Genomic DNA, 24,721 nt, shown 5'->3' on the forward strand with positions numbered 1-24,721 from the left:
ACAGTAATTGGTTTAGTAAAAGTTTTAATCAATCCAGCTTTTTCCGCAATAGTAACTTAGCACAGTATTACGTAACGATCTACCTCGCAGCCTATTCAGTAGGAGGCGGGTCGTTACAAAGTGGCATCAGAGCAGTGTTCCATACTTCCTACACACACATCAGCATTGTACCTGCAGCTTCCAAGTAAGAATACCTCTACTTTATTTATGTTTCTTGCTTTCTTGTTATAGCTCATGTTTATAGATAACTGATGCATGTTAGTATGTGATAGTATATAACATGATAGCAATAGTTATACAATTATGATTTTATTAGTTATACATGTCCTGTCCTCTATGTCTTTAGAAATGGCACGAGGATGCCCAGCTAGAAGGACACCAGCTACTGAGCCCCAGCATGAGGCAGGCAGTTCCGTGCCTCCCCTAGCTCAGTTACAGTAGCAGCTAGCTGAACAGCAACAGGAGATAGCCACCCTCAGGGCTAATCAGCAGAATACCCCCACAGTCACCCCGGAACCAAATCTAACGACTCCAGTGGTCTTAGAGGTTCCACCAGTCCAGCCTGCAGCATCAGCACTAGCAGCCCCAGCAGCAGAGGCAAGGAGAGAGGCTTATCTGATCCAGTGGCAGAGAGTCAAGCCAGAGAACCTCTCCGGCACTAGCGAACCATGGGATGCACAAGCCTGGTTCAAAACACTAGAGAGTACGATGGAGCTTCTAGACCGACCAAAACATGAGAAGGTGAAGTGTGCCTCCTTCTGCCTGACAGGGGATGCACGCATGTGGTGGGAGAGAATCAGAGCGAAGCGCCCAGTGAACCAGATGTTATGGGCTGACTTCGAGAAGGAGTTCTTTGAGGAATTCTTTCACATGCGGGTCACGAACCGCCACTACGACGAGTTCACAGAGTTTCGTCAGGGCAACCTTTCAGTTGAGGAAGCCGTGAAGAAATTCAACAGGTTGACTCGTCTATGCCCAGAACTAGTCAGCACAGAAAAAGAACGAGTCCGGTTGATACTCAAGATGCTGAGGCCGGAAATAGCAATGAACGTGGCTGGCGGCATCCTCAGGCCGCAAACCACCGAAGAACTAGTCAGCAGCGCCTTGACCACTGAGCACTACCAGAATAGTATCAAGCAGCAGAAGCAAATTCCCTCAGAACCTAAGGGTCAAGGAGGCTCAGGTACCCAGAAGTAGCAAGGCCACAACTCTCATGGCTCTAACTGGAAAGGGAACTCCAGCAACAAGCGCAAACCAGGGAGTTACCCAAAAGGAGGACCAACCAACAAGCAGCCCAGTTATCCAAAGTGTGCTACTTGTGGGAAATTCCATCCTGGAGTTTGTCGTAAGGGCACACGAGGATGCTTTGAATGTGGACAAGAAGGGCACATGGCTAAGCAGTGCCCAAACAAGACCAGTTTTCCTCAGCCACAGCCGATTCAGTACGGAGGCCAGCCAGCACAGTTGCATCAGATGCAGGCCGCTCTAGATGGTCCACACATCAGCCAGGGCAGATTAGAAGCCCCTCCAGCTATGACCAATGCGAGGATCTACTCACTCACCAGAGAGGACGTAGCAAATGCCTCGACAGTTGTTACAGGTCAGATTAGTATTTTTCAGCAAATAGCAACTGTCTTATTCGATACTGGGGCAACCCATTCTTATATAGCCAGGGCATTCGCAAACAAGTTAGCAATACCTCCAGAGGTACTCAGTAGTCAGTTTCTGACGACATTACCTTCGGGAGAAGTTATGACATCTACGCACTGGCTCAGAGCAGTATCAGTCATTATAGCAGACAGAGAACTCTTCTGTGATCTGATCGTGCTAAATATGACTGACTACGACATCATTTTTGGAATGGACTTCTTGATCAGATACGGTGCTTCCATCGAGTACCTGAAGCAGAAGCACAGTTCGAATTCATCGGAGAACCCAAAAGAAAGGCCAAGAGGTTTCTCTCAGCTATGAAGGCACAGAGATTAATGGATTCAGGGTGTACATGATTTTTAGCACACGTAGTCAGTACCAGTCAGGACAAGGACCAACAGCTAGCAGGGGTCCGAGTTGTAAGTGACTACCCAGCAGTCTTCCCTGAAGAGTTACAAGGATTAGCACCAGACAGGGAGATTGAATTTGAGATAGAGCTCATTCCCGGTACCAACCCTATTTCCAAAGCACCCTACCGCATGGCTCCAGCCGAACTGAAGGAACTTCATGAGCAATTACGGGAGCTACTTGACAAAGGCTTCATACGCCCTAGTCACTCACCATGGGGAGCGCCTGTATTGTTCGTGAAGAAGAAGGACGGAAGCATGCGCCTGTGTATAGATTACCGGGCACTGAACCAGGTCACAATCAAGAACAGGTATCCCCTTCCCAGAATAGATGACCTGTTCGATCAGCTAAAGGGAGCAGCAGTGTTCTCTAAAATAGACCTCAGATCAGGTTATCATCAGGTGAAGGTTAAAGAAGGGGATATACCCAAGATAGCATTCAGGACCAGATACGGACATTATGAGTTCGTAGTCATGCCCTTTGGCGTGACAAATGCTCCAGCTACTTTCATGGACCTCATAAACAGGGTATTTAGGGAATATTTAGATAAGTTTGTTATCGTGTTCATCGACGACATCCTTATCTATTCCAGAACTCAGGAAGAACATGTAGAGCACCTGAGGACAGTATTACAGACCCTTCAGCAGAATCAGCTGTACGCCAAGTTCACGAAATATGAATTTTGGCTAGATCAGGTGTCCTTCCTGGGTCACATCATCTCAAAGGATGGTATCATGGTAGACCCCAGTAAGATAGAAGCTGTGAGCAATTGGAAAAGACCCAAGAACGCCAATGAGATCAGAAGCTTTCTGGGATTAGCAGGTTACTATAGGAAATTCGTAGAGGACTTCTCCAGGATAGCCTCCCCACTGACAACTCTTACCAGAAAGAACAGAAAATTTCAGTGGACAAAGGACTGCGAGAACAGCTTCAGCGAGCTGAAAAGGAGATTGACCAGTGCACCTATTCTGACTCTGCCAGAGAACGCAGATAGCTTTGACATATATAGTGATGCCTCGAAGTTGGGACTAGGAGCAGTGCTGATGCAAGATGGCAAGGTGATCGCCTATGCCTCCAGACAACTCAAGGATTATGAGAGGAATTATCCTACCCATGACCTTGAGCTTGCAGCAGTAGTGTTCGCTCTCAAGATTTGGAGACATTACTTGTATGGAGCTCAGTGCAGGGTGTATACAGATCATCAGAGTCTGAAGTATTTCTTCACTCAGAAGGATCTGAATATGCGACAGCGCAGATGGCTAGAACTGGTCAAAGACTATGACATAGATATCCTCTACCATCTAGGAAAAGCAAATAGGGTAGCAGACGCCCTCAGCAGAAAGTCCAGCGTTACCCTATTATCTTTAGCAGCCATGTCACCGCCCCTACAGAAGGAGATCTCAGATTTCGGTCTCGAACTCATAGTTGGGCAGCTCTCTACTATGACCTTAGAGTCGACCTTGCTTGGTGACATCCAGACAGCTCAGGAACAGGATCCTGAAATTCAGAAAATCAATCAAGGATTAGCAGAAACAGAAGGTGGAGAGTTCAGAATATCAGGTAGCGGGGTGTTGTATTTTGGTGACAGGCTATGTGTTCCGGATCAGGAGGAACTACAGAGGAAAATTCTAGATGAGGCTCACAGGACTCCTTATGCGATGCATCCTGGTTCCACCAAAATGTACCAAGACTTGAAGAAACGATTTTGGTGGCCTAGGATGAAGAGGAACATCGCTCGATATGTCAGCACCTGCCTAACCTGTCAGAGGGTTAAGGCAGAACATCAGAGACCAGTAGGAGTTTTGCAGCCCATTCAGATTCCAGAATGGAAGTGGGAAGGCATTTCTATGGATTTTATAGTGGGATTACCCAGGACCACAAATGGTTTTGATACCATCTGGGTAATAGTCGACAGGTTGACTAAATCAGCCCACTTCCTAGCTATCAGAATATCCTATTCCATGGAGCAGTTAGCTCAGTTGTATCTCAAAGAGATCGTCAAGATGCATGGAGTCCCACGAACCATTATTTCAGACAGAGACAGTAGGTTCACATCACACTTCTGGGAGTGTGTACAGTCAGCTTTGGGCATGAAGCTAAAATTCAGCACAGCCTTCCATCCTCAGACAGATGGTCAGACGGAGCGAGTAAATCAGGTACTCGAAGATATACTCCGAGCATGTGCCCTAGATTTTAAGGGAAGTTAGTGCAAATATCTGAGCCTAGCAGAATTTGCATACAACAACAACTATCAGGCCACTATCGGCATGGCACCTTATGAGGCTCTCTATGGGCGGAGGTGTAGATCTCCAATCTGCTGGTATGAGAGTGGTGAACAGAAAGAGCTAGAACTTCAGACAGATCTAGTAGCAGATACCACAGCAGCTATACAGCAGATCCGCCAGAGGATAGAGACAGCTCAGAGCCGCCAGAAAAGTTATGCTGATACACGGCGCAGACCCTTAGAGTTTTCAGTCGGGGATTCAGTGTTCCTCAGAGTAGCTCCCATGAAGGGAGTAATGCGGTTTGGGAAAAAGGGCAAGCTAAGTCCCCGATATGTGGGACCATACCTTATCAACAGAAGAGTGGGCAAGGTAGCATATGAGCTAGAGCTACCCCAGGAAATGTCAGCTGTTCACAATGTATTTCATGTCTCTATGCTGAAGAAGCATATCCCAGATGCCACCTAGGTGATTGAGCCCCAGTCGGTACAGATCCGTGAAGACCTCAGCTATGATAGTCGGCCTATTCAGATAATAGACCGAGCAGTTAAGAAATTGCGGAACAAGGAAGTACCATTAGTCAAAGTCATTTGGCACAGTCACACAGCAGAAGAGGCAACTTGGGAGACAGAAGCCAGCATGAGACAGAAGTACCCAGAATTATTCTAAGTTCGAGGACGAACTTTTTATAAGGTATGGGGGATTGTAACGCCATAAAAATTCTCGAAACAGCATTATAAATATTCTATGATTTTTCTGGAATTTTTAGATATTTTTCCGGAATTTTCCAAGTAGCGGAAGCAGCAAAAATAATTAGAACCGCAAAATAGCTTAGGCGGGAATCGAACCCAGAACCTCTCGGATCCGATAACTTTTAGTTAGCCTTAGTAACCGGTGAACCCAGCAGGGCCGTGCTGAAAGAAAGAGGATTCAATTTAATTTATATTAGAGTTGGACCAAAGTACCCACTTAATATAAATAGGAAGTTTAAGTGGGGTTTGGATTATTTGATTGGGTTTGGTTCGGCAACTTCTCCACCGAGACCTAACCTCACGCCGCCCCCTTCCTCTCCTCCCTCTCTCGGCGCATCAAGCCAAGGGCTTCTAGGAGCACCTCCCGGCAACATCAAGGGCACGAGGACGCTCCCCTCCGCGAGAGGAACGCTTAGACGCGAGAAGATCGTCGAGAAGTCGTCTCCACCGGAATTCTAGCGAATAGTATTGTAAGGAAATTAGCCTACGAGGTAAGAAACCCCTCACCTGCAGTATAAGTAGCTCCGTTTGGTTTTCTATGCATTAGTTTAGTTATATGCAGATTTTTCGGACACATAGGGTGTATTTAACCCTCCTCGCAGGTTTAGGAATTTAGTGAGTACCTTTGGATGATCCGGACATGTCTTTCCCCCTTCAGTTGGAGGTTTTAGATGTTGTCGGGTGCCTAGAGGTAGTCTCCCTAATAGAGGGGAGAGTTTAAGCACACTAGATGTTCGATTAAATGATTAGCTCAGTAAAATGCAACTTAGGTATTTTTAATAGCTCAGTAAATGCAATAGAAGCATTTAAAATAGCTTAGTTAGCCTTACTACAGCTTACATGGGACTACGGTCCAATGGGTGGGCTCCCACAGTCGCCTCTAGGTTTAGATAACCTAGCTCTAGGTTCAGATAACCTAGAAATAGCAAAACAAGCAATTAGTAGTTATGTTCAGTATTTTATTATCAGTGGCACTGTACAGGATTAGATATCCACTGGGCTGGGCTCCCATAGTCGGTCCCTAGGTTTAGATAACCTAGTAAACCTTACTAAATTCGGGATTTGCAACCCCGGATCTAGTTAAGGATGCGCGCATAGCATGTACAGTTGCCGGGCCCACTAGCAGTATGATTATGTACTTTAATCTATTACTTTATTAGTTTTTCAAAACTCACAAAGATTAGTTATGTTAGTTGAGTTTGAATTCATCTCCAGTCTAACTCAGTTTATGTTCAGATCAGTTTAGTTTTCTGTTGATACAAATGATAGTTTATCATTAGCTTTATTGCCATGATCAGTTTACTTCTATGTGTTGTATGCCATGCCATGCTTAGCATATTCAGTATGTATTTTCAAATAGCATGTTTTAAAAACATATTGCATCGTATGCATGTTTTAGTGAGGTAGATGGTTTCTTACTAAGCTTAAAGCTTACAGATACTATTTTCCTTTATACTGCAGATAAAGGTAAAGGGAAGATGGACTAGCAGAGGAAGCTGGAGGTCAATGCAGAGATGGTGTGTGTGGCAGGAACATGGAATAAAAGATCCTTAGGGGATCTAGCAAGCTTAAATAATTGAACCTTTAGTATTTCTATCTTCACACACTTTTAATTGTTAAATGCTACGAACTAGTAAACCATGCTTTATATCCAGTTTAGAATACTAGCTTTATGTCATTAGAATATATTCTAAGGATTGTATAAGGGAAATGTGAGATTTTGGCACGAACAAGTGCTGAAATCAGAGTTTCAGTGCGAAATCAGAAACTCCGATCGATCAACGGATCGATCAGAGTTGAGTTGTGCCACTGGATCGGTCAGCTGACCGATCCAGTCACGAACAGAGAGTTTATGGATCGGTCAGCCGACCGATCCAGAGGCGAACAGTGAGTGCAAAAGCTCACTGATCGGTCAGCCGACCAATCAGTGAGTCACTGGATCGGTCTACCGATCGATCAGTGCACTCCTGGATCGGTCGGTAGACCGATCCAGCCACGTACAGTAGCGATGAAGCTTGTGGATCGGTTAGCCGATCGGTCCAGAGCCTTCTTCCGTGCCAGTATTAAGCTGGATCGATCCTGGGATCGATCCGACAGCCCAATCGATCCATGGATCGATTGAAATGCCTGATTACAGCTAGCAGGACATCCGAAAGGCATAGAATATCTCCCCTAGCATGTGTACGACTCCTAGGTACACCTAGAATATTAAGTTCAGTTTATAGTAATTGGTTTAGTGAAAGTTTTAATCAATCCAGCTTTTTCCGCAATAGTAACTTAGCACAGCATTACGTAACGATCGGCCTCGCAGCCTAGTCAGTAGGAGGCGGGTTGTTACAACAACAATCATCAAATGATTGGCTCTAGGGCTCTAACTAACAATCTCCCACTAGCACTAGTGTCAATCAGTGTAAGCTTTAAGCCCTAATGACCTAGTGTGACCATCATGCTTTCTCTGTGCCAAAGCCTTGGTCAAGGGATCTGCGATGTTAGCCTTTATAGGTACTCTGTAAATTTTCACATCTCCTCTCTCGATAATCTCTCGAATGAGATGGAAGCGCCGTAGTATGTGTTTGGTCCGCTGGTGTGAGCGAGGTTCCTTCGCCTGTGCTATAGCTCCATTGTTGTCACAATAGAGCTCAATAGGGTCAGCGATGCTAGGAACCACCCCAAGTTCAGTGATGAACTTGGGGATCCAAACTGCCTCCTTTGCTGCCTCTGATGCAGCAATATACTCGGCCTCTGTTGTAGAATCAGCGACTGTGTCCTGCTTCGAACTCTTCCAGCTCACAGCACCACCATTTATGCAAAACATGAACCCTGACTACGATCGATAATCATCCTGGTCGGTTTGGAAGCTGACATCACTATAACCCTTTACAGCTAGCTCGTCATCGCCTCCATATATCAAGAAATATTCTTTAGTCCTTCTCAAGCACTTAAGAATATTATTGACCGCTATCCAGTGACTTTCACCTGGATCTGACTGGTATCTGCTCGTTATGCTCAAAGCATACGAGACATCAGGACGAGTACATAACATGACATGCATGATAGATCCTATGGCTGAGGCATAAGGGATCTGATCCATGCGGTCTCTCTCCTCTCTAGAAGAGGGACCTTGAGTCTTCGAAAGACTCACGCCATGTGACATTGGCAGAAATCCCTTCTTGGAGTTCTGCATAGCAAACCGAAGTAAGACCTTGTCAATGTATGTACTCTGACTTAGGCCAAGCAATCTCTTAGATCTATCTCTATAGATCTGTATGCCTAGAATGCGGGATGCTTCACCTAAGTCCTTCATTGAAAAACAAGTCCCTAGCCAAGTCTTGACAGACTGTAGCAAAGGGATGTCTTTCCCAAAGAGTAGTATGTCATCCACATACAATATGAGGAAGATAACTAAGTCCCCAACAACCTTCTTATAGACACAAGGTTCATCTTCATTCTTGATGCAACCAAACTGTTTGATTGCATCATCGAATCGAAGATTCCATCTCCGAGAAGCTTGCTTTAGTCCATAAATGGACCTATGCAGTTTGCATACTCTGCTAGTATGCCGTGGATCTATAAAACCCTCAGGTTGTGTCATGTACACATCCTCGAGCAGATTTCCATTCAGAAACACGGTTTTAACATCCATTTTCCATATCTCATAGTCATGGTATGCTGCAATAGCAAGCATGATCCGAATGGACTTAAACATCGCTACTAGAGAAAAGGTTTCATTATAGTCAATACCATGAATTTGCTTGAAACCTTTAGCTACCAAGCGACCCTTATAAATAAGTCCATCCATGTCAGTCTTTCTCTTAAAGACCCACTTACACCCAATGGGTTTTACCCCTTCAGGTGGATCAACCAAAGTCTATACTTGGTTGGTGTACATGGATTCCATTTCGGATCTCATGGCCTCTAGCCATTTCTCAGAATCTGGTCTCATCACAGCTTCCTGACAGGTGGTAGGCTCATCCTCTATGAGCACAACGTCATCATGGTCAGACAAGATAAATGAGTATCTCTCAGGCTGACGACGTACCCTATCAGACCTGCGAAGAGGTATGTCTACTTGAACTGGTTGTTGTTCCTCAACTCTTTGTGGAACAACATCATCCACAACACTTTGTGGTTCCAGTTCAACTTCCATCGAGGCTTCAGTGCTATTGTTCGCATCTTGAACTTCTTCATGATCGAACGTGCTCCCACTAGTCTTTCTAGAAACAAAATCCCTTTCTAGAAATACCCCAGTCTTAGCCACAACTACCTTGTGTTGACTGGGAACGTAGAAGTAATATCCCTTCGTCTCCTTGGGATATCCAATGAAATAGCACTTGTCGGATTTGGGTCCCAATTTGTCCGAGACTTGACGTCGAACGTAAGCTTCACAATCACAAATCCTCATAAAAGACACCTGAGCATCTCTCCCAGTCCATATCCTATATGGTGTCTTTATCACGACCTTGGATGGAACTCGGTTGAGTATAAAAGCTGCCGTGTCTAGAGCATAGCCCCAAAGAAATGTAGGAAGATCTGTGTGACTCATCATAGACTGTACCATATCTAATAGGGTACGATTCCTCCTTTCAGATACACCATTCCGCTGTGGTGTTCTAGGAGGAGTGAGTTAGGATAGAATCTCACACTCAGCTAGATAGTCACGAAACTCATGGCTAAGGTATTCCCCACCTCAATCTGATCGAAGTATTTTAATACTCTTGCCAAGCTGGTTTTGTACTTCATTCTTGAATTCTTTGAACTTTTCAAAGGATTTTGATTTATGTGTCATCAGGTACACATAACCATATCTATTGAAGTCATCAGTAAATGTAATGAAGTACCTATAACCACCTCTAGTAGTGACATTGAAAGGGCCACATACATCACTATGTACAAGACCTAACAATTCAGTCGCTCTCGCACTGTGTCCACTAAAGGGAGTCTTGGTCATCTTGCCTAGTAGGCATGACTCGCATGTCTCATATGATTCAAAATCAAATGAGTCCAGCAAACCATCTTTATGGAGCTGGGATAAGCGTTTTTCATTTATATGACCTAAGTGACAATGCCAGAGATAGGTTTGGTTCATGTCATTTAACTTGAACCTCTTGGTACTTATGTTATAGATAAGGTTCTCAAGGTCTAGAATATAGAGTCCGTTCATCAGAGGTGCACTACAATAGAACATATCATTTAAATAAACTGAACAACATTTGTTCTTTATTATAATTGAAAACCCTTTCTTGTCCAAACAAGAAACTGATATACTGTTCTTAGTTAAAGCAGACACATAACAACATTCATCTAATTCTAGTACAAGCCCAGAGGGTAGAGATAGATAGTAAGTTCCTACAGCAACAGTAGCAACCCGTGCTCCATTGCCTACTCGTAGGTCTATCTCTCCCTTCGTCAATGCTCTGTTATTTCTCAGCGCTTGTACATTAGTACAAATGTGAGAAGCACATCTGGTATCTAATACTCACGATGAAGAAATAGAGAGGTTGACTTCTATAACATGTATACCTGAAGTAGAAATCTTATTTATCTTCTTCTTAAGATCTTCCAGGTATCCTGTACAGTTCCTCTTCTAGTGCCCTGCTTGTCCTTGATACAGTTGACGAAGATGTTCAACCATATCATAAGCAGTCATCAACTCATGTTGCTTCTGAAGCTCAGAGTTCATGGTTGTGAGCATAAGACATGACACATCTAATGCGTCATCTTGATGCTTCTTATAAGCATCATGATCAGCTCGCGTGGCAGTGGCAGGAGGTACCTCGGGAATGGGCTACTCCAGGACGTACAGTTTTTTTTCTTGAGTAAGAACTATTCTCATATTTCTGTACCAGTCCAGGAAATTAGCTCCGTTGAGCTTGTCCTTCTTAAGGACGGAACGCAGAGAGAAGGTGTTCGTGTTTGACGTCATGGTAATCTACAACAGAAAAATGCAGAAAATAAATAAACATCATATTCTAGTAATCACTTAATTAGGCCTTTTAATTAAATGATGCTCCCACTGAATTCTATAATTCATGTGGGACAAGATCCACATCATACTACGCCTTGAGTTAGCTTTGGCTAAATCGCCCAAGACTTAGTATGATCGGTAGGTAACTAATTTACCAATTATATCTCTATGCAACACTTGTTTATAGGATCAAGATCCGCATTTATATTAAAACTCGAGTTAGCTTTGGCTAATACGCCCAAGAGTTAATATAAACGTGATTTTGTCCTATCTTCCAACTATTGGATAAATGCCTACAGTTAAACTTGATTTAACTAGTTATACTCAATCTAATTGAGTTTTACTCACCCATGCGTTGATAGGCGGGACCAAGATTGTCCCTCCATACCCTACCAAGATAATATGTGTTGTTTTGCTTTGGCAGATTCAACAACTACATGTGATCGAGGTAGTGATAGGTATCACGGCATGGTAGGCATTACGAGTTGTCGCGATTAAGATCTAATCTAATCAACGAGGTGTATTATATACTCGATTTAGATCTCATCTAATCGTTAGGGCGCATCATGTACGTGATTAATCAAATCGAATCGTTAAGGCGCTAATTAACTACTTTACTAGCATGCATCAAATACACACACACAAGCAATTAATTATACTATTTGTGATTAGTCATGACCCTACTACGATCTTCTCAAGCCAATGAGAAGATCGGATGGTCAACCTAGGGTCAACAACTTCTTCAAGCTCCTCCCTTTGACCACCTTGTGTTGCTCGCGCCCTTCTCGTAGCTCCATCTCGAGTGGACCGTCCACCGGCTCATTTTGTACATTACAAAAAGGTGAAACTCAAGTTACATTCGAGTCTAAACTATTTACAATAAGAATATAAATGAAGGAAGGAACGACGCACAGGTCGCGAATCACATATACAACACACACAATCACATGACGGCACGCAGGCCGTATTATGAATTACAACATAAATATTTCAATCAAATTGGGTCTTTTTGGGCCATGACCATCACAAATTATACATAATTCTAAATTATGTAATTTCCATAGTTTTCTGTGAATTTAATACTATTTTTATAATTTTTATGAGTAAAGAATTCCCGGCAGTCCCGATTAGCGGTTTTCGGGCGCAATCGCGTAACGATGCCCCTTGCGGGGTTAGGGGTAGTACCCCTACCCGCGATATAATCATCGCGAGTATCCCTAAGCGATCCTATAGCACCTTAGTCTGCTGTCCCAAAACGATTTGGAGCGAAACCTTTCCGTTTTGGAAAAATCTTCTCAGTAGTCGAAGTCTACAAGTGTCTAAACACTTGTGCTTCTCTTCTACGAGAAAAAATACCCATAAAATCTATAAAAATTGGAAATTCATAGAAAAGTACGGTACTGTAATTTTTCATAAAAAATACAAACCAAACTCGTACGAGCTTCGCACGTGGCTCTGATACCACTGTTGGATTTTTCGGGCCGTAAAAATCACTTTTTGCGTTGCGGAAACCCCGAAACCCCAGCCACCGGATCTGTGAGAAGATTAAAATTTCGAAAACATTATGAGTACGAGTTTCTTACACTAGTTCTAAACTAGATCTACAAGGAGAAGGAATTTATACCCTTGAAGCGAAGCCCTTCGCAATCCCGCAAGTCCAAGGTTCTTCGGATCTCGAGTGTGTACAAGCGTACACACCTCTAATAGTATCCACACGAACAAGTAGTGATTCACAAACCACTCTAAATGGAGAAGAGAGCACCACAAGTGTGCTAGCACTTCCTAGGGCTCTTGGGTAGGATTTAAAAGGGAGAAAAAGAGAGAGAATAAGAGGAATCTCATACACTCCTCTAAGTACCCTCCTTGTGACCTTCACTCCACCCTATCCTCTTGGAACTCAACTCACTCACCTTCACCTTGCTTGAAACTCTCAGCAACAGCAAAGAAGGAGGAAGAAAAACCAAGGAAGAAGATGCAACAATAACCACACATCAATGCCACAAATGAAACCCACATTCCTTAATGTGGCCAGCCACACATGGAATGGCAAGGGTGTTTGGCTCTTGACATTCCATGCCTCTTGATCTCCTTTGATGATGTGGAGATGATGTGGCAAGGCTAGTCATGCCATGTAGGATGAGTCATCCTTCATGAAGTGGCAATACATCAAGTCAAACTTGATGTTTCAACTTCCCATTTGGTCAAGTCAAAATTGACCAACTTTGTTTTTCTTTCTTGTTGAGTTGAATTCAACCTTTGATTCAAGTCAATTTCAATTTAATGAATCTCAATTCATTAATATAAATTGACTCAATGAATCAAATTTAAATTAGACTCATTCAACAATTGAATCTAATTGAGTCTAACTCAATAAGTCTAATTTAAATTAATCCTAATCTAATATTTGGTGCATCACATGAACCTAATCCAATTGGTTCATCATATGAACCTAATCTCCATCCACTTGTTCTTTGTGTATGACCCAATAGGTTCTTGCAATGTTGGCAATGTTTCTAAACTCCTTTAGAAACATAAGCAATGAGCGGCATCTAGCAATACATCATTGCTACCCAAGTTACATGAATGTTGAGATCCAACATCACCTTGTGACTACTAATTGTGACTCCTCACAATATATGACATTATCCTTCTATCCTTAACATCTAGATTGATCAATGTGAGACATAGACCGTGCCATCCTCTAATCAATCTAAATCTTGAACTCCAAGTAGACTCACTCAATCAAATGAGCTCAATATCTTATATTGACTCATTTAGGCATGGTCATGCACTTCGTGGTCTCACTCTATCAAGAATATCGATGTCTCTCCCGTCATATAGGAGGGATAGATCCCATCTACATCACTCACATTCCTCTGCATAATTTATTACATACCCAATAATCGTCTTTATAGTCCACCCAGTTACGGGTGACGTTTGACGAAACCAAAGTACATAACTCCTTATGTAGGGAACCATGGTGACTTCAGGTCCAAGGACTAGTAGTCATACTAATAGCCACATGAAAAAGTATATGCCACTCATATAACGATCCATAATACTTTTTCATGGCGGGTCATTCAGTATACATTCTCCAATGCATACCCATGTGTCAACTTGATATCTCCATATCCATGACTTGTGAGATCAAGTCATCGAGTTGACCTACATGCTAGTCTCATCACATTAACATTGTCCCTGAATGTTAATACTCGACTAGGAATGATTAAGAGTAGTGTTCCCTATATCATCTCACTATCGATTCAACCAATCGATTGATATAGGTAAGAACCTTCTACTCAAGGACGCTATTATACTTAGTTATTTAGCACCAATACAAGTAAGTATAATAACCAAAAAAATGCCTTTATTTATATACAAGAATATGATACAACGAGTCCATACAACAATCATCAAATGATTGGCTCTAGAGCTCTAACTAACAACAGCAGCTGGAGGAGCCTTAGTGAATAAGACTCCAAATCAAGCAAGAGAGCTAATTTCAAATATGGCGGAAAACTCACAGCAATTTGGGAGTAGAGCTCTTGGTACTAGAGTGGTTAATGAAACTCATTTGATTTTAACTGAGCAACAAGAAATTAGGAACAATTTGCAAGAATTGACTTCTCTAGTGAAGCAAATGGCGTTGCAAAATTCGAGTCATATTTCAAATTTTCCTTTACCAATGATGAAGTTGTGTGGAATTTGTTCAAGCCAAGATCACTCTTCGGATTATTGTCCTAATCTACATCAAGATGAATCCGTTGCAGCCATTTCAAGACCTCAATTTCAGCAACACAAATATGATCCCAACTCTTCAGCTTACAATCCGGGATGGAGGGATCACCCTAATTTGAGGTATGGGAATGCATTTTATCAGCAACAACCACATGGGCAGATTCATCAGCCATATTATCAGCATCAACAGAATCTGCATCATTACCAGAATCATCTAGCAAGTCATTCACAGCAATTTCAGCAACAACAACAGCCTCAATTTCAGCAAAACTTCAGCCAAAATCAGCAATTTCAACCATTCCAGAATTTCCAGCATTCAAATATTGCAAGTTAGCCACAGTTTTAGAATTCACAGAATCAACACACACATTTCAAGCATGTTCAGCAACCTGTGCAGAATTTCCATCAGCCAAGTAATGCAAATCAGCACCAATCTCAGCTTGCACTGCCTTCTTCCACAAGCCCAAGATCAATGCAACCTCAGCAAAACTTTAGCAGCTCAAAAAACTGAGGATTTGATGTAGCAAGTGCTTCAACAGCAATAGCAGATGATGCAACAGCAGCAACATCAACAAAGGACTGATACAACACTGCAAAACATTGAAAGGCAGATTGGGCAGTTAGCTAGTAACATTAATCAGATGCAAAATCAAGGATCTGGACAATTGCCTTCACAACCGACTCCAAATCCTAAAGGAAATGTGAGTGCATTAACTCTTCGAAGTGGTAAAACAATTTTAGACCCAAATCCGAATTTTTCAGCAAGAGCACAGCAGAATATTTCTAGGCCATTTGCAGCTTCGAGTTCACATAATTTCCAGAATTTTCCAGCAAGTTCAGAGCCAACAGATCTACCACAGAATGGTATTATTGGAGCTGATCAGCAACCTTTCAATCAACCTGCAACTTCAGAATCTGATCAATTAGATGGAGCAAATTTTGTCTTGGAATTTACTCCAACAGCAGCTTCAAATTTAGCTCCAAATTCAGCACATAATCTGGAAAATTCTGCACAGAATCTGGATAGAAATCTAAACCAGCAAGGAGTTGAGCCTTCCATTTCGTTACCTTTCCCTCAAAGAAGTATACAACCAAGAAAAGATATGGAGGAAGAAAAGGCTAGGGAATATCAAGAATTGGTGAAATTATCCAGCAAGGTTGAAGTGAATGTGCCTTTGCTTACCATGATCAAGCAAATTCCTAAATATGCCAAATTTCTTAAGGATCTTTGTGTGCACAAAAAGAAATTGAAGGGAAATGAATTGATAAGTATGGGGAAAAATGTCTCAGCATTACTTCAGCCAGTTCCTCAGATGTGTGAAGATCCAGGAGTTTTCACCGTGCCTTGTGTTATAGGCGATTGTATTTTTGAGGATGCGATGTTAGATCTTGGAGCTTCTATTAATGTGATGCCTAAATCAATTTTTCAGTCATTAAGAATTGGACCTTTGCAGCCTATAGGTGTAGTGATTCAGTTGGCTAACCGAAGTCAAGCACACCCAGCTGGAGTGATTGAGGATGTATTAGTAAAAGTGAGGGAGTTAATTTTTCCTGCAGATTTTTACATCTTAGATATGGAGGGTGATGTGCTTGCGAACAGGGCTCCGCTTATTCTTGGACGTCCATTCTTGAAGACTGCTAGAACGAAGATTGATGTGCATGCAGGAACTCTTTCTATGGAGATAGGAGACATAGTGGTTAGATTCAGCATTTTTGAGGCTATGAAGCATCCTAGAGAGGATCATTCTATACTTAGCGTCGATATCTCAGAGGAGTTGGATGGCATGGAGTTCTTGTCAGATATTGATTTAGACTTAGAGGTTTCTAATTTTGGTATGGAGAATGAATTCGTTGCATTATTGGAAGATATTTTAGATGTGGAAGAAAATGTTAATTCAAGTGAATGCGTAGGGGATTGCTTAGGAGAAGCATTACCCCTAGGATCGCTCAGAGAGGAAGATGTATGTGTAGGGGATTGCTCAGTAGCACTACCCCTAGAATCACCTACTATTGACCAGACACAGGAGGAATTGAAGCCATTACCTTAGCATTTGAAGTATGCCTATTTGGGAGAGAATCAGCTGTTACCTGTCATCATAGCTCAGAATTTGGAACCGGATCAGGAGGAACGATTGTTAGAGATTCTGAGACAGCATAGGAAGACCATTGGATGGACTCTGGCAGACATTCCTGGGATCAGTCCTTCCATTTGTATGCATAAGATTCACTTAGAGGAGGATGTGAGGCCAGTGAGACAGCCACAGAGACGACTGAACCCTTTGACACTACAAGAAAAAAACCTTACAACAACGGTTTTTCACCGTTGTCGTAGCCACTTTCGGACTGTTGTTAAAGGCTGTGTTGTTAAAGGGCGTACCCAAAGACAACGGTTTTTAACCGTTGTCTTTGAAGACAAAGACAACAGTTTTTACAACGGTGAAAAACTGTTGTCTTTTCCTTCAAAGACAACAGTTTTTCACCGTTGTCTTTGAGCGTCTACATTTAATAACAGGGTCTTCAACAATAGTTTTAAACTATTTACGACAACAATGAAAAATCATTGTCTTTTTTTGATAAAAAATAAAAAAAATATTAAAATTTATTATACAATTTTCTAGTATTATAAATCATTCAAAATACTAAATTTGTAAATAAAATTTAACATATAATTTTCTAACATTCGAAAATAATATCTACAACATTCCGAAGAAATTTCAAAAGCAGCCAACAAAATGGCAACGACACTATTAAAACAAAGGTAGAACAACACAACATCCTAATCCTAGAAGAGTAACACAACATCCTAATCTTGATATCCAGTTTTGAAGAGTTGGATCATTTGAACTACTTTTACCATGTACAACACTAGAAGAGTAACAAAACACTGCTTCTTAATTCTCCTAATCCTTCATCTTCTTCATCCTTGCCATGTTTGCATCGTACTTGGATCGAAGTGGACCAAGTAGATAAAGAAAGAAGATAAACTAAATGCCTTCATCTTCTTCATCCTTGCTTCTTAATTCTCCTAATCCTTCATCTTCTTCATCCTTGCTTCTTAATTCTCCTAATCCTTCAAACTCCACCTGTAAGAAGAAGATAAAGAAATGTCACTTGATCTAAACTAAATGCCTATGAATAATAAAAATGCATTTTCCTGTTTAATAAAGGATGTGATAGCTTGTTTCAACTAATGCATTTGTTTCACCATATCCTATATCAATGAACAAGCTAATGCATTTGTTTCAACTATTTCCTGAGCAACTAAATTGTATTGCTGAATGCATTGTGCCTGTTAGTACACTCAAGTAAGACTGTGACTTAACTTAATAAATTGAAATTATGTTAAATTATATATCTGAAATAGTCATGATAAAGGAAAATTGTAAATAATATTGTGACAGAGGCTATCTGGAACAATCTTGTAAGAATAAAAGGTTATCTTTAGGATCATTACTAACCGAAACAACTTGAGAGCAAAGCATTGAAAATGGACCTTTGATTTCACTGTTGCATTGGTATGGAATAACACCATATGTACACTTAATAAGTGAAATTTGTAGCATTGAACTGTACCGTCAAAAATCCTCCAATGGACAAACTACAAGTATGTTAAACTATCTCTCTAAATAATTACACTGGGAGCAAAGCATGGCTAAATACATCATCAATTAGGAACAAACTACTAAGAATAAAGAAAGGAAGAATGTAGATGAACTGAAACAACTACTGGCTAAATACCTAAGTGGATCTTCAAAAGTATAGTTATATTGCAAAATTGTTTAAGCGTGGCTCTTGAGTATGCAATATCAAACAGTATAAAGGAATCCAAAAGAAGAATGCATGTGCACAAATGTTAGGAAGGTGAATCCAATGGTCAATTGCATTTTATGGACCTGAAGAATTTTAACTTTTTTACGCAGATCATCAACTAATCTTGTGGTTGGTCTTTCTTGAAGTTCTCTTCTTATCTCCAAAAGAGCACTATCCTGCAAGAAAATAGAGATATAGAGATTAGGAACTGTAAGCATTGCTATTTTATCAAATCTAATTGTGTTAATAAAGGATGTGATAGCTTTAAACATGTCCAAGATCATATTGTTGTGCCCGAGAAATTGTGATAAAATTTTAATTGAACTATAATTGTTGGTCATCTCAAATGCCAAAATGTTGCAACTTATACTTCATATCAGTTATCGTATAAAAAATTAGGTATAAACAAAGAACTGAAACCTTTTCATTGATTAGTGCATTCAACTTCTTTATCTCATTCAAATGCTGCTCCCTCCCCTTTAATAATGTGGATTCCATGTTATGAAGCTCCATATTCAACTCAGAGATTATTTTCTCCTTTGCATTCAAGGAGCTCTCCAACATAATGTTCATCTCCACATCACTACAACAGATGCATTAAAAAAAAGAATTGAATAATAACCAGGGAAAAATGACAACATCTAATAAAAATTTGCTTTAAACAAAACAATTAATTTCATCAATTATGAAATGGGTGCAACAGTTGCAAACGTCAAGGAATTTAATTTACGCTAATTGGAAAAAAATGAATTGAGCAAAATGTTTTTAACATACCAATAAAAAGTTGTATAGATCAAGATCTATGCATAAAAGGTATTACAAAATACAGGAATGAAATATAAAAAAACTAAAGATCAAAGATCAGTCTAGCCCTAGGTAGGCTTAACATCTAGGCATGCAAATTACTATGTAGCTTGAACATTAATATAATGAAACATTGAAAATGCTTCAATGATCACTTGAACTCAACCAAATAGCCTAGGACTTATCAATCAGATAGTTACAACTTTCAATTGTTGTCTTTGTACCGATTGGTGAAGAAATATTTGTCTATTTTGTAAGAAATAGAGTATAAAATATTTTCTTGTCTTCATTGGTTTCGTCTGTTGATTGCATCTGGGAACGGAAAGTCCCTGCACAAAAAGTAACAGTAAAATATTATAAAGTAACTTGGCAGAAAAATAAAAAATAAATAAGTGATACAGAGAATATAGGAATAATAATACAGAGAATATAAGAAATACAAATAAACTGAAAATCTCTGTAGACAAGCATAATTGCAACATATTCTGTCGTGTTGTATATATATTTACCAAATGCATTTTCCTTCCACATGGTTGAACTCTAAAAATAATTCAGAAAGTACCCCAATAATAAGACTGACAACAGAAAATAGCTAATTGTATAAGACCTGAATAAAAGGGCCAAATTGGACATACCAAAGCATCAAAAGTAAGAAAGCACCCTCTTTTATCTGGAATCTCTGTAACGCCCCGGCCCAGGCGGGCCCCACCCAGACCGTACCGGGAACGTCACTAGAATTGTCCATCGGGTTGACGACTAGCTCCACAGACCACCGGATGTCCTTTCAATGTGCTTTGTCCTCACTCGCACGCACCCTGGAAAACTTCCCAGGAGGTCACCCATCCTCAGATTTCTCCAAGCCAAGCACGCTTAACTTTGGAGTTCTTTGAGTTTTGGGCTTCCGAAAAGGAAGGTGCACCTTGGTGATATGGATAGTACCATCTAACCTTTTAAGTCATATTTAACCAGAATCTCAGAACCGGGGTATTACAATCACCCCCACTTAAAGACACGACGTCCTCGTTGTGTAACCACAAATCACACCACAAACAAATCCCAGAATCTCCCTCGCTAGGTGGTGCCCTGGGTGCTCCTACCACAGGCGCACTCACGGTCGCAAGGTCGCTCTGATACCATCTGTAACGCCCCGGCCCAGGCGGGCCCCACCCAGACCGTACTGGGAACGTCACTAGAATTGTCCATCGGGTTGACGACTAGCTCCACAGACCACCGGATGTCCTTTCAGTGTGCTTTGTCCTCACTCGCACGCACCCTGGAAAACTTCCCAGGAGGTCACTCATCCTCAGATTTCTCCAAGCCAAGCACGCTTAACTTTGGTGTTCTTTGAGTTTTGGGCTTCCGAAAAAGAAGGTGCACCTTGGTGATATGGATAATACCATCTAACCTTTTAAGTCATATTTAACCAGAATCTCAGAACCGGGGTATTACAATCTCTCACGCAAATACAATAACCTAGCAAGCAAAATTCTGGAAAAAACAAAAGGAAGTTATTTGAATTCCTCAACGACATTGAAAAATGGTAATTGAAAATAAAAATAAAAACAAATAGAACCACAAGCGTTGCAAGGTTAAACCACTGTTTCCAACTGTTTTTCAGTCTTTCCCCCTGTTACAACCATTTTGGAAGGAATCAAATGTGAGGAAAAAAGAGCCAAGTTGTTCCCTTCTTTACCCTTTTTGGCCTACCACCTAAGTAGACAAGGGAAATGATTACTATCACTCCTCTCTTGCTCTATTTAAGCTCTCATCTTCTCAAGTAGAGACAGCTTTAAGGTAACAAACAAACCATGCAAGGAAAATAAGAATAGGAATGGCCTCGGTAAGGAACAAAGTGTCAAATTAGAAATATTGCCCATGAAAACTATCGCTCAATTCATAACCTTAATTCATACAACATCCAAAGTGATGATTGAGCAAAGGTGTTTCAGAATTTCCTCATTCCAATCAATCAAACTAGAGAAGCTAGATGGGAAGGATCCATATTTAGTGATGACATGACAATTAACCTTAAGATCAACTACTCTGTGTATATTGGAAAGGAACCCCAAACATGATAACAAGTCTTCCATAGTGTCGATCAAAATCTATACCTTCAGCAACTTTACCCCTGCAATAGCATATTGATTAACTCTTAATATTGAGTTCTTAGTACAGATACCAAGAAGAAAGCATACACTGAAATGTGCATATGAAATAAGACAAAAATACAATAATATATAATTAGATAGTTACTAGCAAAACCTAATCCAAGAAGTTGAAAGTTCTCATTAAATGACTTGATTTTTCCACACAGGAGATAACCTAGTATGTCTGGATTTATGTAACTATAATATTCTTTACTATAATATTCTTTATAACCTAGTATGTCTGGATTTTTATTATAATTTGAAAAAAAAATCCATCTTTGAACTAAGGTAATTCTAATTAACTAGAGAATGAAACTATTTACTCTTCGAACATGACAGTAAAAGTTTCCAGTAAACTACTGTAGAAGCATTGTGTTAATAGAGAAACTTCACCTTATATATACAAATACATTTTTTGTTAAAAGGGAAAAGAATAAATATGACTTGACATTTGATACTTATTAAATGATGTAAACACAATTTTGTGACATAATAGACTAGTACACAGTTTTTCTTAGGAAATAATAGCATGCCATGATGTTATTTAAATTCCATCCAGAACTCATATACTAATCCCCTAGTGCTCATACCTTCGCAGAGGATCACTCTTTGAGAAAGCCACAACTGAAAACCCCCCAGTGTCAAAATCAGCACCATAAAGAACCTAAAGTCAGTATATGAGTTAGAGTTCTACCTGGCTACAGGTTCTGGTCGAAACCAATATATGAATAAAGTTTCTAATATTAAGGTATGGAAACAACAAAGGTTCAAGGAAAGAAAAAAGTGGATACAACACATCAAGGCCTCTCCAGTTAAGTCTTTGCCCATGCAGTAAGCATTAAATAGCATGATCGGATTAGAGATTGATACCCAACCATTCTCCAAGTACTCTTGGAGCTTGGGAGTTTGTCCATGGTGGAACCATTTTGCTTCCTCAAAGTATGCTTTGCATAATTTCCCCACTGAAAATTAATATACCAACAATTGATTAATAACAAAGAAGCAAAACGAAGAAAATTGAAATAGTATTTATAATTTAATTTACTTCTTTCTTTAAGCCAGGCACAATGTCCAAGCCTTTCTCCTTCATCACCCAGTAGCCTTCTTCGTGCACCATGTTGAAGAGTGCAAAGAAACATAGTTTCATGTACTCTGGAAGCTTGTCCATGGCAGTTAAGTCCCATCTGCAACAAAACTCACTCGATCTTAGATCGATACTCGTGATAAAACATATATACATGACTTGACGATGATGGTGAATGTGCTGCTGTCACCTGTCGACGACATCAGTAAAGAGCTGGAGTTCATCCAAGGTTCCATAAACATCGTAAATATCATCAATCACTGTAATAAAACAGATTGCCTTTGTTTACATCATTCTGCATCTCCGGTTATCTGGTTCATAAGTGAAACCAACTGTCCACAGATAGCCCTCAGTTAATCTGTTCCTAGAAAATGGCAGCTTCTCTGAAAGCCCGAGCCCGGACCACCATCTGCATTTAAAAAGTAATTAAACTTTGAAATTGTTATTATAAAAACATCGAAAGTTTGATTAATTAGATGCAGTTAATTTACCTGGAGAGCTCTTTGAGTTCACTCTTGTACGCATCCTAAACCATATTGAAGTCGAGCTTAGCAAACTCCAGGAGGAGAGGGTTGATGGTGTCGTCTCCACGGAATGCTTCAATGAACCACCTGTGCTGCACTCTCTCCAGCCGTCAATTCAGTGGAAGCTGCAGCGCATGGGCTACCTGATCTCTGAGATCGCCAGCCTCAGGAACAGATCCTTCCTCCATGAATTCTTTCAGCTGCTCAGTCGCGAAATCCATGGCTTCCTTTAGCACAGCCTCTCCTTCCTTCTCGATGTAGGAAGCTTCGTACAGACTCAGAAGCCCTCTGATCTGGTTCTCACAGCGAACTTCGAAGTTTCCAATCTTGTCTCTAAATGTCTCGAACAAAATTAATCACCCTTTGAGTTCCTCCAGGTCGCCGTCCATGAGGCTTCTCATCCTCGCAAGGCTCTCTCCTCCATCAGATCCCCCATCCGACCCTTCCTCGAACTCCATGCAACCCTCCCACCTCACGTCGCTGCCGTCATTGCTGCCGTGACCGCGCCTCCATGGCCATGATGCTTGGCCACACCGTTCGTTCCTGGAGTCGTCCTCTGGATCATGCGACCTCCGTTGCTAATCCTCCTTGGTTGCTCCTATGCTTGTGGCCTCTATTGCCCATCTCTCTCCCTCCCCGCGACTGGTTTGCTACGAGTCGTGAAGGGGCGATGGGTTTAGGGCTTGGAGAGGAAAGGAGAAGGGGAGGCAGGTTTAGGGCTTGGAGAGGAAAGGAGAAAAAAAACGTGAAGTAGGTGAAGAAATCGACCAAAATTTGGGGGGAATGCGGCGGCAACAATTTGGGAAAGAAAAAACGAGGCGGTAAAAAATGGCGAAGGGAGAAAACAGGCGAAGGAAAAAAATAACTATATTCAACAACACTTAATAGACAACGGTTTTCAAAAACCGTTGTCGTAATCTCAAAAAAATACGCACATAGACAACAGTTTTCAAAAACTGTTGTCGTAGCCTTTAAAAACCGTTGTCGTAGCCCCAAAAAAACATAAATAGACAACGGTTTTTAAAAACCGTTGTCGTAAGCCAAAAAAATTGTTCAAAGACAACGGTTTTTGTTAAAACCGTTGTTAAAAGGCAAAAAGACAACAGTTTGGCATAAAACCGTTGTCGTTTGAGTGTTGTTGAATGAGGATTTTCTTGTAGTGTGATTTTGGATGTGGTAAAGAAGGAGGTGACTAGACTTTTACAGGCTGACATTATTTATCCGATTTTTGATAGAAAATGGGTAAGCCCCATCCATGTGGTTCCGAAGAAGTCAGGGGTGACAGTGGTAGCTAATGAAGAGAACGAACTGGTGCCCACGAGAGTGAAGAATTCTTGGAGAGTATGTGTGGACTACAGGAAGCTGAACCAAGCAAGCCGAAAGGATCATTATCCACTTCCTTTTATTGATCAGATGTTGGAGAGGCTGGCAGGTATATCACATTATTGTTTTCTTGATGGGTACACTGGTTATTTTCAGATTTGCATCGACCCAGAGGACCAGGAGAAGACTACCTTCACCTGCCCTTTCGGTACATTCGCATATCGTAGGATGCCATTTGGATTGTGCAACGCTCCAGTTGCATTTCAGCGATGCATGGTGAGTATTTTTGGTGAT

At 41.0% G+C, this 24,721-nt stretch overlaps 1 long non-coding RNA gene across 1 annotated transcript; it reads right to left on the reverse strand.

The window, feature by feature from the left end:
- Positions 1 to 1,887: 1,887 nt before the first annotated feature.
- On the reverse strand, positions 1,888 to 19,124 carry LOC122035033. Its single transcript, XR_006126865.1, has 3 exons — positions 18,966 to 19,124; positions 18,718 to 18,721; positions 1,888 to 1,899 (listed from the first exon to the last, which is right to left on the reverse strand). It is a non-coding gene; the product is annotated as an uncharacterized LOC122035033 (long non-coding RNA).
- Between the last annotated feature and the right edge of the window lie 5,597 nt (positions 19,125 to 24,721).

Source organism: Zingiber officinale, chromosome 11B, assembly GCF_018446385.1.
Source record: "Zingiber officinale cultivar Zhangliang chromosome 11B, Zo_v1.1, whole genome shotgun sequence".
Lineage (NCBI taxonomy): Eukaryota > Viridiplantae > Streptophyta > Magnoliopsida > Zingiberales > Zingiberaceae > Zingiber > Zingiber officinale.